This window comes from Anser anser (assembly GCF_964211835.1).
Source record: "Anser anser genome assembly, chromosome: 7".
NCBI classification, from domain to species: domain Eukaryota; kingdom Metazoa; phylum Chordata; class Aves; order Anseriformes; family Anatidae; genus Anser; species Anser anser.
The window spans coordinates 8093385-8106529 of record NC_139727.1 but is presented as its reverse complement, the minus strand read 5'-3'; positions in this window follow the sequence as shown (position 1 = coordinate 8106529).

Below are 13145 nucleotides of genomic sequence, written 5' to 3'. Positions count from 1 at the left end.
TCCGAGAGAGCCTCAGGCCCTCCTGCGTGAAAAATAAGCTGGCGAGTTGCACAAAACAGGCCTGAAAAAAAGGCAATATAAGTGGAAAGTCTGTTTCACAGAAATACACACGGCTCCACCCTGGGCTTTCCCTTGCAGTGAGTCATCTCCTGAAGAGCCAGCCCCGTGACACAGAGGCAGCCAAACCGAAGCAAGGAAGTTGTGCTCCACGTCCGGGGGTTAAGCGCTCGGCCTAACATCTGACCTAAAACCAGAAACTGGCTGCTTCAGATGGGAGCTCCGCGGGGAGGCCTGAAAACAAGCAGCGCGCCTGCCTCAGCACTCTCACAACATACACTAACATTAAGCTCTCCTACAAAGTTCTCCTAACTCTTCTGAGGACAGCCAATATCCATTCTCATTAAAGAAAACATGGTAAAAGACACTTAATTTCACCATTTGAAAATTGTTTTGCTATTCCAATATACTCTTTGCTCTTAGGATGGCTGAAAATCTGTAATAGCAGAGTTTACAGACAAATTTTAAAACCCTCCCAGGATCCCTTCACATTACCAAACCTTCACCTTCCTAGTATTGCGTAATACATGCTCCTGCTTCCCAACCCACCTCTGACAGTGACTTAGTGACTTGTACTTCACAGTAGGGGCTAGAGCGCTGTGCTCTTACACCAGAAAACACTTGCAAAATAATCCTACTAATGTTAGTCTTAATACCTAAAACACTGTTTTACCTGGCTCTATAAAACATGCCACCCAAACATGTTTTCCAGGAAAGGTAGGAGAGAAAAAACAGTTTTGTTGTATATAATATACATTTCCTTCAGTAAAATTTTACAAGAATTTTAGACAGTGAAGATTTTTCACGTTGACCTTTCTTTTAGTACAAGCAGTACTAGCTAAACACTTAATACACATTTTTTTTTTCCAACCCTACATGCATTCTTTGAAGATGAGTGAATTGCTCACATGGAAGCATTCAGAGAGACAAAACAATAAAAAAAATGAAAACCAAAAAGACCTAGCATTTTCCAATTAATTTTTTTTTTTTTTTGCCAAGACACTCATCAAAATAACATTGCTCACTGAATCACAGGATTATACAACTTGCACAGGGAATAAACTCTTTTTGCGTCTGGGATTTTTATGAACAGGGTCTCAGAACCTCCTTTTCAACACTAGATTCCTTCATATGTATGCTTTATACACAGCTATTTCATTTAGAAAATAGAACTAGTCATGACGGATATGTTGAAACATCGACAAAGTATACGTCCTGGTTGCATGGGTGGAAGCTGCAGTCAAAGCGTCTGTCCTGGGCTGTAAAGCTAGCCAAGAAAGGAAGGAAAGCAGATCAGAACACAGGAGAAATCCACTCTTACCTGAGATTTTGTCACTGATCATCTTAAGCAGTAGTGGTGTGATAGCCCCGTTTCTCCAAGCTCTAAACTGAGATGGCAGTCACAACTTTGTGCTCTTGTGCGTGGTCACCCACAAGCTCTTTTCAGTGGAGGGGCTGTGTTTCTCTCCTCCATACAGCTTCAAAATACCATCATGGCCAATCACTGAAATAAAACAGCTGATGGAACTAAAAAAGAAAATGAATTTTCTTTTTCCTCATCAAAATTTTAGCTAGCAATGCAGAGGCCAAGGCTGTACCTCTGGGAAAAAAACAAAGTAGTTCAATGCGGGTGAACATCTCAATTTAAGAGTGGCTTACTGTTGTTTAGCATAAACTATAAGTTTATTCCTAGCAAATCTTAAGCCTGATAAAGACATTCATGATTATTAGCCAAAACTAAGCATCAGCACATGTTTTGATGCAGTACAGTCCCACATTCATTAAGCAGACAGATGGAAAAATTAAGACCACAGAATAGCTCACATTCAAATAAGGCCAGGGACTACTGAGTTAACTTTCTAACTTCTGCCAGCCAAAAGCGACCGCATTAGCTTTACCGGGAGAGTTTTGTTAACCAGAGTAATTTTGACTGAAGCAGGTTAGGAGCAGCAGCTACTCCCATTAGATGAGGGACACAGGGACAGCTACAAAGATCCAGTTCTTCTTCTGGCAGAACTTTGGAAAAAAAAAAACACACACAAAAACATATTTCTACAACTTAAGTACCATTATCTTCTCATGAAGAAAAGCCCTTTGAGCATAATGCCTAGGCTAGAGAGGATATATAATGATGCTTGTACTGCTGCAACCAGCCTGCTATTTATTCCAGACCTGGCTGTGCTCACTTTGAAGTCGATTGCAATGTTCCATGGATTTAACTAAGGCTCAGGTTTCAGCTCACTTCTATGAAACCCTCTATTTATCCTGTATCTGTGGCTCTAAGTCCCACACCTTTGATGCTACTTTCATAAACAGAAAACTAGGCTAGCTATGGCAGCATATGAAATATTTTTTCTGACAAGGAAACCATTGTATGGAAACCTCGCTAGCAGCTGTTTTCATACAGGGAGTGAGGTATTTGCTTAACATATTTCATTTCTGGAAATTTTTCCACAGGAATCATAACCTCTGAGTCCAGGCTATTTGGGAGCTTTGGGGGGAGCAAATCCCTCTTCCTGCAAAAGCTGTTATGGGCAGCAAATGTTCTTCTCACCAAAAGAAAAAGATACTATGGCACAGTAGCTTTGGCAGCATGTTATATCAGAGAAGAATTAATCAAGTTGCATAACACCACTGTTAAAGGAAACATTTTCTTTAAAGAAACAGATGTTTATAATTAAGTGACGCACATCAGAGCTATTGAAAACCATTTGTAAATGGTTAGGATGAGTTCTTTCATTGTCACTGAAATAAGGGGAACTGCTAAGAGAGCCACGTGAAGCTGATAGATTGAAGCCACAACAAGTCTCTCAGTAGACTTCAGTGGGTTTTGGTTCAAGCAGTGAATTTGCACGATTGTCTGTGAGAATATTTATGATTTTGTTAAAGTAGAGTACAGTTTTGAAGACTGGAGAACTTAAAACAGGAAGAGTTTCTGCTGAAATTGAGTCAGGAAAAAACCAAAACCTGTATTTGCCTATGCATGTGCCATCACTATGCTGTCCCATCAAAATCTCAGCTTATACATAGTTTTTTTCATCACAAAATAAATAAAGAAATAAATAAATAAAGTGAAAAGTGATCCAAAGGTAAGTAATATAGTGCAATCTGCTGGGAAATGTAGTCAGCCCAAAACAGTAACTTTCACCTCCATAGATGTCTTGATGGCATCTTAATTACAAAAAGGGTCCCTGAGGAAAAAGAAGCGCTTGGGGAAATTTTTGTTAACAATAGAAATGTTAGGACTAAGGCTTCACTATATTCAATGACACCTTCTCTGGCTGCTACGGTTCTCCTCTGCTTCCCTCACACCTTCAGAGCAGAAGGGGATTCATGATACTCTGGGAGAGAGCAACACCCATGCCTCCAACTCTTGGAGGAACACGTCTCTCCATTCTTGGAGGAAGAAAGCACATGACAGTCAAGGCCTGTGTGTTTTTAGAATAGAAGAGCAGAACTAGTGAGCCTTTGCCTCTGCTTTGTTCAACAAAAATAATTAAAACCACTGAATTTCACACAGTCCTGGGCAAAAATCCAAGACAGTGAGAATCACAAGAAGAGACATGAAATATAAGTTTCATGTGGATCATGTATTTTCAATGCATGCATGAAGGAATTACATGGCGTAGATATAACACTTTCAGAAATACCCAGCAGGATGTCCGTGTGCAATGATAAGCATTGGTCATGCTGTTGATAGGTCCTTCATAAAGAAGTGGCTCATGGTTAAAAAAGAAAATAGAAAAAAAGTAAAAAGAACCACAGCACAGAGATAATCTGTTTGGGAATCTGTATGTTCCTTTTTCTATGGATATGTACAAGTATGTTGTCATAAGTCACATAAGTAGGTATTTGGGGCATAAAATTCTAATATGTCATCCTCTTGTATTTTATGTCAAGATGAAGACCAAGCTCCATCAACATATTCCTGTAACTCCTTAGACCACTATTTCTTCTCTTAAATTCTGTTTAGTACCTTGTAGGTGGTTGGCTCAAACAAGTGACAGTGTATTCTGAAAAGTGTCAATTTTTTAACCCCCAAACGTATAAAAATATACAATCACATAAAATACAGAAAACATTTTTGAAAGAACAGTATGTAAGTTTATAAGTCACAGAGCTAGAAGTAACTTGCACATTAAATTATTGCTTCCCTTAGAGCTTATGAAAATAAAGAGATGTTAACAGGAGCTCCCCGAAAGGTCCACTTCTGTTCACCTTCAGCAGCATTACATTCGAAACTCCCACAGAGATTCACAGTATAGCTGCTGCCAAAAAGGGACAAGGTCACTCTCCCCTTTCCACCTTCACTTCCAGACATGCTTTCTTTGATCCTTGATAGATCAGCTCAACTGTATCATGAATTCTTAGCAGGAGGGTTTTTCACCTTAGTGAGGTGACACTTTTCACCTCAAAAGCACATTAGGAAATTTTACTGGTAAAGCAAATACTATGTCATAGTTTGACTACATCTCTAGAGCAGAATGCAACTGCAGCACTTTTCCCTAAGAGCTTACAAGAAGAAAAGTACACGAACATACAGTATAGCACATATACATATACATACCTCTTAAGACTGGTTTTCAATCATCTCAGAAGGAAACCTGAACCCAGCCTGGAAGCAGAAAACACTCCAGCAGACAGTTCCTAATGTAGTCACAAAAGCCATGCTGCGCAGCTGATATAGGGAGGAAAACAAAAATATTTTCTGTGGTTAAAATTACCGGAGAGATTAGGGCAAGAGGGATTTAATATCAAAACTGCTATTTAGCCAGCACAGAGCCCCCAAACCCTCATATGCCCCTCGAACAGAGGTTTACCTTTACTCATATTAACTAGCATTGTATTAGGATTTCAAACCAAATGTATATGGACAATGATGCCACAACCTGGATAAGATAGTTGCAAATGGGGCCTAGTATTCTTGGTGTCAGAGTAGGTGAGACTTTTCATATCAACTCGAGCACTGTCATACTGCTTTGTGACATTGTGACTCAGTACCGATTCAAATCCAGAAGTCTTTATGGGAGAATCCACAAAATCACAACAGTATTTCCTGCAAGCGTTGAATTTTCCTAGTGCCTCTTCCAAACTTCAGCTCCAACCTCATACCTTTCCAAGTGGGTTTGTGCCATAACAGCACACTAACCAGGATGGAGTGATAGAAACTACAATAACTCAATAGCTGGACAACAACCACACCCCTGATTCCACAGATACTGTCTTCTTCCTTCCTTTTTCCACTTCCATTTTTCAGCATTGTATTTCCATCATTAAAATATTTTACTGGTGAAAATTCAAGGATACGCTACAAGAGAGTGTTTACACTAAAAGCAAGCAGAACCTACAACAATATTTCTGCAAGTTTTTTTAATTCTGCCTGTCAGGCAACCTAGAAACTTAAGAGTACCAGCCAGCCCATGGTACAATTCTGGGAGTGCTAGCCTGGAACTTGAGAGATCCAGGTTACCCCACAAGCTTCCTGCATGAGCTTGATGAGGATCAGCCCCTGGAAGATACACATAGATCTGGCCTACATTAATTTTGAGAACTGAGACATCATTTTCCAACTCTTCTTTAAGAAAGTTCTTCCACAGGTGCTCTGGGTTCACTTCTTTACGGTCTTGTTAGCTGATGCAGATTTTGGAAAGACACACTCAAATGCTTTCAGTTTTTTTTAGCCAATGAAAGGAACACATGGACCTGAACAAAATAAGAAGTATTTGTGTTCATTTTCCTTCCTCAGTTTTGTTCCTACTCCCGACAATTCCTTAGTTTTAAACTTCCCATTTTTGCATGTTGTTGCTAAATCATGCGGTTTGCAACTCTTTATGCAGCTGTCATCCTCCCTTATAACTGGCCCTTCAGATGGACAAAATCCCCATAACACATTATCAAGTGCTTTTATTCCTCTCTCCTGCTTGTTCCTTGAAAGTTGAGACACTTGATAGTGTCTCAGGCTTGGTGATGCTTCAGAGGTAGCATTACACCTAATATGTGTTACAGTCCTAAAAAAAAAATTACTGCTTAAAATCCATTTCTTGTATTTCAATGAAATGAAATTAATTAAATGCTGAAGTGATTTATGTGGTCCAGCTTCATTTTCCCAATACATTCATGTCAGTAATTTTTAAAGACTTTTCATTGTCCCCAGTTTGGAATACAGGTGATATACTCCATGGCTTAACTTCATGTATGCTAAGGAATTCATCAACTTCGCCATTTCATAAACTGAACCAGAAATTGTAATGGACTGTACAGACTCCATGTTGTCAAAGGGGCATCTACCTTAGATCTGTATTGGTCTTTAGTACACAGGATTGTTGCCAAAACAATTTTCTCGCACATATTTTGAATTTTCCCTAAAACAATCATGCCTTGAGCTTTGATCTCTGGGCCTGTCAATCTGACACCTTCTACTGTTACTAAATTAATTCACATCAGGATAAAAACTAGTTTTACACTCTGGGCTGTGCACATTTATACACAAACCATCACCTTTCACATGAAATAGAATGAGGTCTTGAAATAAGCAGTTTCATCAAGGAATAACAGATGCAAGTGCTTTAGTTTCCATTTCATGTTAATATAAACATCATTAAACTCTTGAAGTGTTACAATTGGATAACTGTGTTTTACTGCTCGGTGGACGTAACCCAGCTTGTTTTGCTAGGCTGACACCTTGCAACCACACGCTCACAGAAGTCACTGGTTCAGCCATTTGCAGTTCAGACTTTTCTACAGCTTCACTCAGATATAGCTGCTGGTTAACACCCCCATTACTGCTTCTTACGCAGTTTGTTTAGATCTGCATTGGGCTGCATCTTGTGAAAAACTGAACTCAGAACTGCAGTTAACATTTAATTCTGAGGAGCTCTAAATAATTGTTGGATAATGGGAGAAGGTGCTCACGTGGCCCTGGCATGCACATCCCATCTGCAACTGCAGAGTTTAAGCTCCCAACATGGAAAAACAAATGAATACTTGCAAGTATTTTTAAGTACTTCTGAATGTTGTTCAACTGGGAGACATGGAAATCCATCTGAATGGGTTCTAGAGCAGTTATTTATTCCCATGTGTCAACTGTGGCAGTTCACAATACCATTTTGAACTCTTCGCTTGGTCATTATACATGACTTTCCAGTCCCACAAAGTTTCTGGGTGGAACTTAATGTAATGTAAAAACAGATACCCACCTTTTTTTTTTTTTTTTTTTTAAATGGTCTCCAGGAAATGAAGAGTGAAGCAACCCAGCCAGCCTGTCACTCAGCAGTATCACACAGTTTTCAAGTCAGGTCAGTAGTTGAGCAGAGTATTTCCTCCCCTTGGAAGTAAGAAAAGAAAGAAAGGTTCTTTAGTAAATTCACAGGAAGTTGAGGATAATTACCCAACTGTAATACAATATTTCAACAGCATATTTCAAAACATTACCTTTGCATTTTCAATTGGAAGGCAGAATTTCTGAGAAGTCAAACAAGAGTGAAGCCAGTTTTTCCAGCACTCCCTGTAGTCCATTGTAGTCCATACGAGGCAAGGGATTTGTACTAAGCTGTCAGTGGTAAGCTCCAATGATTATAACAGCTATGTTTCCCTACAAGCTGTATTAGACTCATGCTGTTTACTACTGATTTTTCAATTATTTTCAATAGCTAAGTGTTGCACTACCTTTCCTCTTATACAAGTGCTACCAATTTCTTTGGGATTTGCCATACTAAAAACACAGATTAAAATATTAAAGAAAAGTAAAAATTTGCATTACAAAAGTTACATTTAGGAAAGTCATTACAAGTAATGACTGACAAAACACGAGCTATTGCACGTACTTACACCTATGGCATGAAAGACTTGATGTTCCTTGTCTTTATAGACACCACACTCCATATTCCCAGAGGTTCAGAAGAAAAAAGGTTAGTATCCCTAAACAAAAGCAACTACTGATGCTTCATGACGTTGTGCAAGCAACATTTTGTCATCTTAACCAGCCCTGATTTCTGTACAGTTTGAGAAACAATTTAGAAAACAAATATCTTAATTCTTATATCTCCTTGCCTCCTATCTTACTCTTCCCTTCCCTTTTTACAGCAATGTGCCAATGATTACCTCCTCCTTACTTTCTCATCACTCTACTTCCTCTATTAGGAAAAGAAGATGGGATTTAGAGTTCTCACTCAAAGCTCTGGTTAGCCTCGATTCTTGCTTTGACATCTTGCAGCACCTCCTGCCAGGTGGTGCCATCCACAGCCTTTCACCTTTACTCTGTTAATCACTATACCTGAATCCTCTCCCGTATCTTCTGCTCTTCTCTCTTCAACTTTAAATCCTATGTTAGGATATACCACATTGAGCTCTCCTTCTATTCCCTCATCTGTTCTTGAGACTAGCAGAACACAAAGTTCCAGCTCTGGTTAAAAGTGATTGTTGTGCAACTTGTCAGACCTTCTGGTGATTGAATTCAATGCATGGGTCTCCTGTATACAGCAAGCTCTAGGGGAGCTGCTTCACCTCACTGATGGTAGGGGTCTGCACCTCATCAAACTACACCTCCAGCTGCAGCAGCATCTTGCTGGGGTGAAACCATTCTTTGGGACATAACTATCGGAACATAACAAACCATATCTCATGTACAGAAATAGCATAATCTGCCCATGACTCAGCCGGGAGCCTTTCCCACAATCAGGAAAAACCATGCCATTCAAGCCATCTTTAGTACAGATCATCTTTTACCTAAGATTGCTCAAAATATCCTGCTAAAAAAAGAAAGCACTGAAAGGTTGCCTTTCATAGGTGTCCCAACCTCCCAGGTAGGCACCCTAACCATAGCCTCAATCCTCAGAGAGCTGCATCCCATGATATTTAACCCAAACTCAATACATATTTTTTAGAGGAAGTTCTTTTTATAAAGAGTTCTTTATAAAGACCAGTTTTGGGTTCTCAGTACTGACAGCAACGAGGCAGTAACTGTATAAGGGGAAGAAGGGAAATTCAGATCTAAAGTTAGAGGTTTTTCTAACAAGCATCGCATACTTAGCTACCGGATTGAATCAGTACACACTTCTTTCCTGTTCTTCAAACTGCAGAGAGCGAGAGTTGCCTGGTGGCAAAGGAGCAGCACAGACAGGCAGCAACATGCCCATCTCTGCTCTGCCCGGCGCCCTTCCACTGGGGCTCTGTGTGGGGAGCCCAGGGAACATGTGCAGGACACAGGCTCAGATGGGATGGGGACTGATCCTTGATGAGTTCAGCTCTCATGCCTTCTCTCTCCAGCTCACTCTTAATTACGATACTTACAGTTGGCCTCAAATTCTTTTTATTATTATGCCCCTGGCCCATGCTTTAAACCTTACAAACCTCCTTTGGTTTGCAAATAAGCAAACAAAAAAAATAGTAGCTGATTTGTAAAAAAATCATCATCATAATGAAAAAAAGAATCAACCAATAAAATCTATAATCTGAGATAATAATAGAGTTCAGAGCACAAAGAAATGAGAGATTGGTGATAACAGTTAAGACTCAGACCCTCAGTATATTGAAGTACATGACATGGTGAGCAGAACCCTCTTCTGGAAACAGGGAAACACATTTTGTCTTATCTTTAAATAGTTGTACTACTTCACCTCCCCAAATATTTAACACCTACAAATATGAGCCACTGACATTCCATCTTTCTTTAATTTTAATATAAGCCTACAGTAAGGAATGAAGAAAAAAAGTTAGAAAAAAACATTGTATGTGACACTCAGATGTAAATAAATCAGAACTATAGAGGTGTCTAAATTTACAATTCAGTTGCGGATTGTGGCTATTTTATTCTCAACTGCATTAATCAAATTTCTGAGATTTCACAAAATTCGAGTATTCTGGGAAGATATATGCACATAGTTCTTATCTTACAGTTACACTTGGATTTGCCAATAGAGGGAGTCCTTTTACTGTCTACCAAAACTTTATAAACGTGAATATTCACAGAGATTTCCAATAATGACTGTGCCCCTGCTGTGCAACTATCATTGCACTAATAGCAAGAATGAAAAAGGTTGGCAAAATAAAGTCACCTCAGGGTATTTAGCAGATCAAAACATGGGGTAATATCAGCCATCCAATCACTAGAAGTGCACTGGAGAATTCAAGTGGCCATTTGTGTCATTACAGCAATTATATCTATGGGCACAGCTATAAAAAAAATCTATGAGAATAATTACTTTTAAACACATTCAGAAGAATTATGCCAGAAACAACAGAGGAACTATATAGTTCCCCTCTGTTGGCAGATCTACGTTTAACTGCAGAACTGGTGTGTGTTCTTCCCTGATGTTGTAGTTAGTATTTGTCACACAGCACTTACATGGTTAACTCCTTCCGAGGTTCAAAATAAATCAGCTTTCTTCTACATGGTCATTTCATTAAAACATTATGTAACTTTAATCACAACAGAACTAGCTTGTACATAACAAGATCTTCCTGCCTTCACTTGCCCTTTCATCACAACATGAACCAAACTGTCTTTTGACTTACGAAAATGTTTAGTATTTTGGAGCTGTTGTTTGGACTGTTATTATCTCTGGTGCTGACCCCCTAACGTGAAGTTGCCAACTCCCTTCTGACTCAACAGAAGGAATTCAACAGCAGAGTTGATGATGATATGAATCATGCTACAGATCAGGTTGGACTCATCAGCTTAGTGCATTGAAGGAAGTTAAAAAAAAAAAAAAAAAGCAGTTCTACTTATTACACCAAAACAACCCTTTTACAACTATCATATATGCCAGGGCTAGCAAAGTTCTGTGGAAATATTAAGTAACCAAACCAAGAACTAAGGAACAGTCATGTTTATTTGCATATATGGATGATGACTTACTAGCAGTATCATAATACAGAAGGACAAAATATGAGGTTACAGCCACATCTGTGTGACTGGAAATTGCCATTTCCATGGCAGTTAAGACTTAATTGCTCATGAAGCAACTCATCAACCTCCACTTTTTTCAGTCTGACATATTTTTGTTGTTTTTGTTTTTAATAGAAAAGACAATAATAACTGCATCAGTCCCTTCCCCTCTCTTTCACTGGGACCTGGGTTTACACTGAGATTCTAATCCCAACAAATTCTCTTCCGAGATCAGCTCAAAGCAGGCAGCCAGTTCCAAGGGAACTCAGAAGTGAAACAAAACCTGAAGGTAATTGTTTATGGGGACTAAAAATGGGATTTTGTCTTCTTCACTTTCAAATGTGTAAACCTCATCATTTTCTACTCCTTGTTAGCACTGCAAACAGATCAGCTTTGCAAGTTTTGGAACTCTGGTCATTTTGAATAAACATTCCAGCCTTTAAAATGTTTACAGACTAAACTGCAGAGCTAAATGTTTATGTTGCACTGAATAACTTCAGCATTGTATTTAACTGAGAGGCTCCTGAAGTAATATTGTTTCTATCAGTAGGTGAAGACACACACTACTGCAACAACCAGAATTTTAAACGAAGAGATTAATACCAGTCCGTCTGTGAATATTTAGCACATGTCTACACAGTAGTCCTTATAGTTTACAGGCTTCTAAAAGTTTAAGTGGTTTCTAACTCTGAATGTATTCCTAGGTCTTTTCAAAAGAAATCATTATAACAAGTAGCTTATATGAAAAGTAGAACATTGCTTTCTGAGTTTCAAGTGTTATATTCCTCCCTTAATTTATTTTAATGAGAAATAAAACCTGGGCTTCTTATCTTAAAACACGTGGCCTCAGATAATGCTAGGACCAACATCTGGATCTTACTTTTACGCCTGTGCAAGACAAGAGTGAAGTTTTGCTTATTTTTAAGAATGCCTTATACTTTTTCTGACGTGCACGGTTACATATGGTTGATTGCCTTCAGTGGAGATTTGGTCTTGTCCAGAAGAAGTAATTTCTGGAACAAAACATCTGTTCTTGACCAAATCTCTACTCAGTTTTATCTAAGGACCTACTTGGTACCTACTCAGGTTAATTTGAATCATGTCTCTCCCTCCTTAGCAGTTACATTTTTCTCACTCTTTGTGGACAGATTCAATACCTAATAGTATGTAAATCTGAAAGTATGTCATTCACTGTAAAATATTGCTTGGCTAGCAAAATCAAAACAACCTGGGGCACAATATTTCTTCTAAGAAGAGCACCACCACGAGGACAGTTCCATGGTGGCACTGGCATGAAGGACACATTATTTGTTGCTCTGCTTCTCATGTTAAAATTTTCCATATTAAAGCAATACAATGCAGGCAAAGATATTTCTTAACTTCTGTGGTTAACTTGTATGTTTGCATTTCACTGTGAGGTTCAGATGGATGTGTTTTCCACGAGGTCAGGAGAGTTTGCCCTGGATCAGCTCCTCCGGGGTTCATACCATTACACATTTCCTGTTTTGCACATGACAACACAGTAAGCTTTTCAAAGACACAAGCTGTATGTATAAGCCTTCTGAGCTGATTTACTACCGTACTATTGCAACAGTCAGACAGTATAAAGCTAGAGAAAAGCCCTCTTGACTGAAGCCTTTGTCATCTTCCTATTGAGTCATTCTGAGCCCACTGCTGAGATGAATTCAGAGTGACCACCTCAGGATTTAGACTGGATTTTCAACTCCTTAGATGTAAAGTGATCAGATTTTGCCTTTTGGACCTCAGGCTTCCTATAGCTATGTCTTTGGAAGAGGAGCTATGTCACAGTCGAAAGAGGAGGACTGGGTAATAGTCTGAAGGCTGTATTATGCTTGAAAGCTTCCTGGTAACATCCCTGATCTGAGCCCCAGGGAGGCAGAAAACTTCTTTGTGAAGAGGGTCTGGTCTGCCTCCATTCCCTTGAGGAGAGAGTCATCTATGAATACAACTCACCATGATTTCTTCATGAGACAAGTCTTGATGGTACATGTGCTACGAGTCCTTGGTTGATCTGACTTTGGAAGGAGGACTTGCACAGATGCCTCTTCTTCTGGCTCTTCACGTTCCTCGTCTGCCACTCCCAGAGCCTCATACCTATTCAGTAGTGGAAGCTGAGCAGGCAGACAGGGACTTCTTTTGTGGCTCCGTGTAGTAAATTGCTTCCACTGCTCGGTGTCCCTCA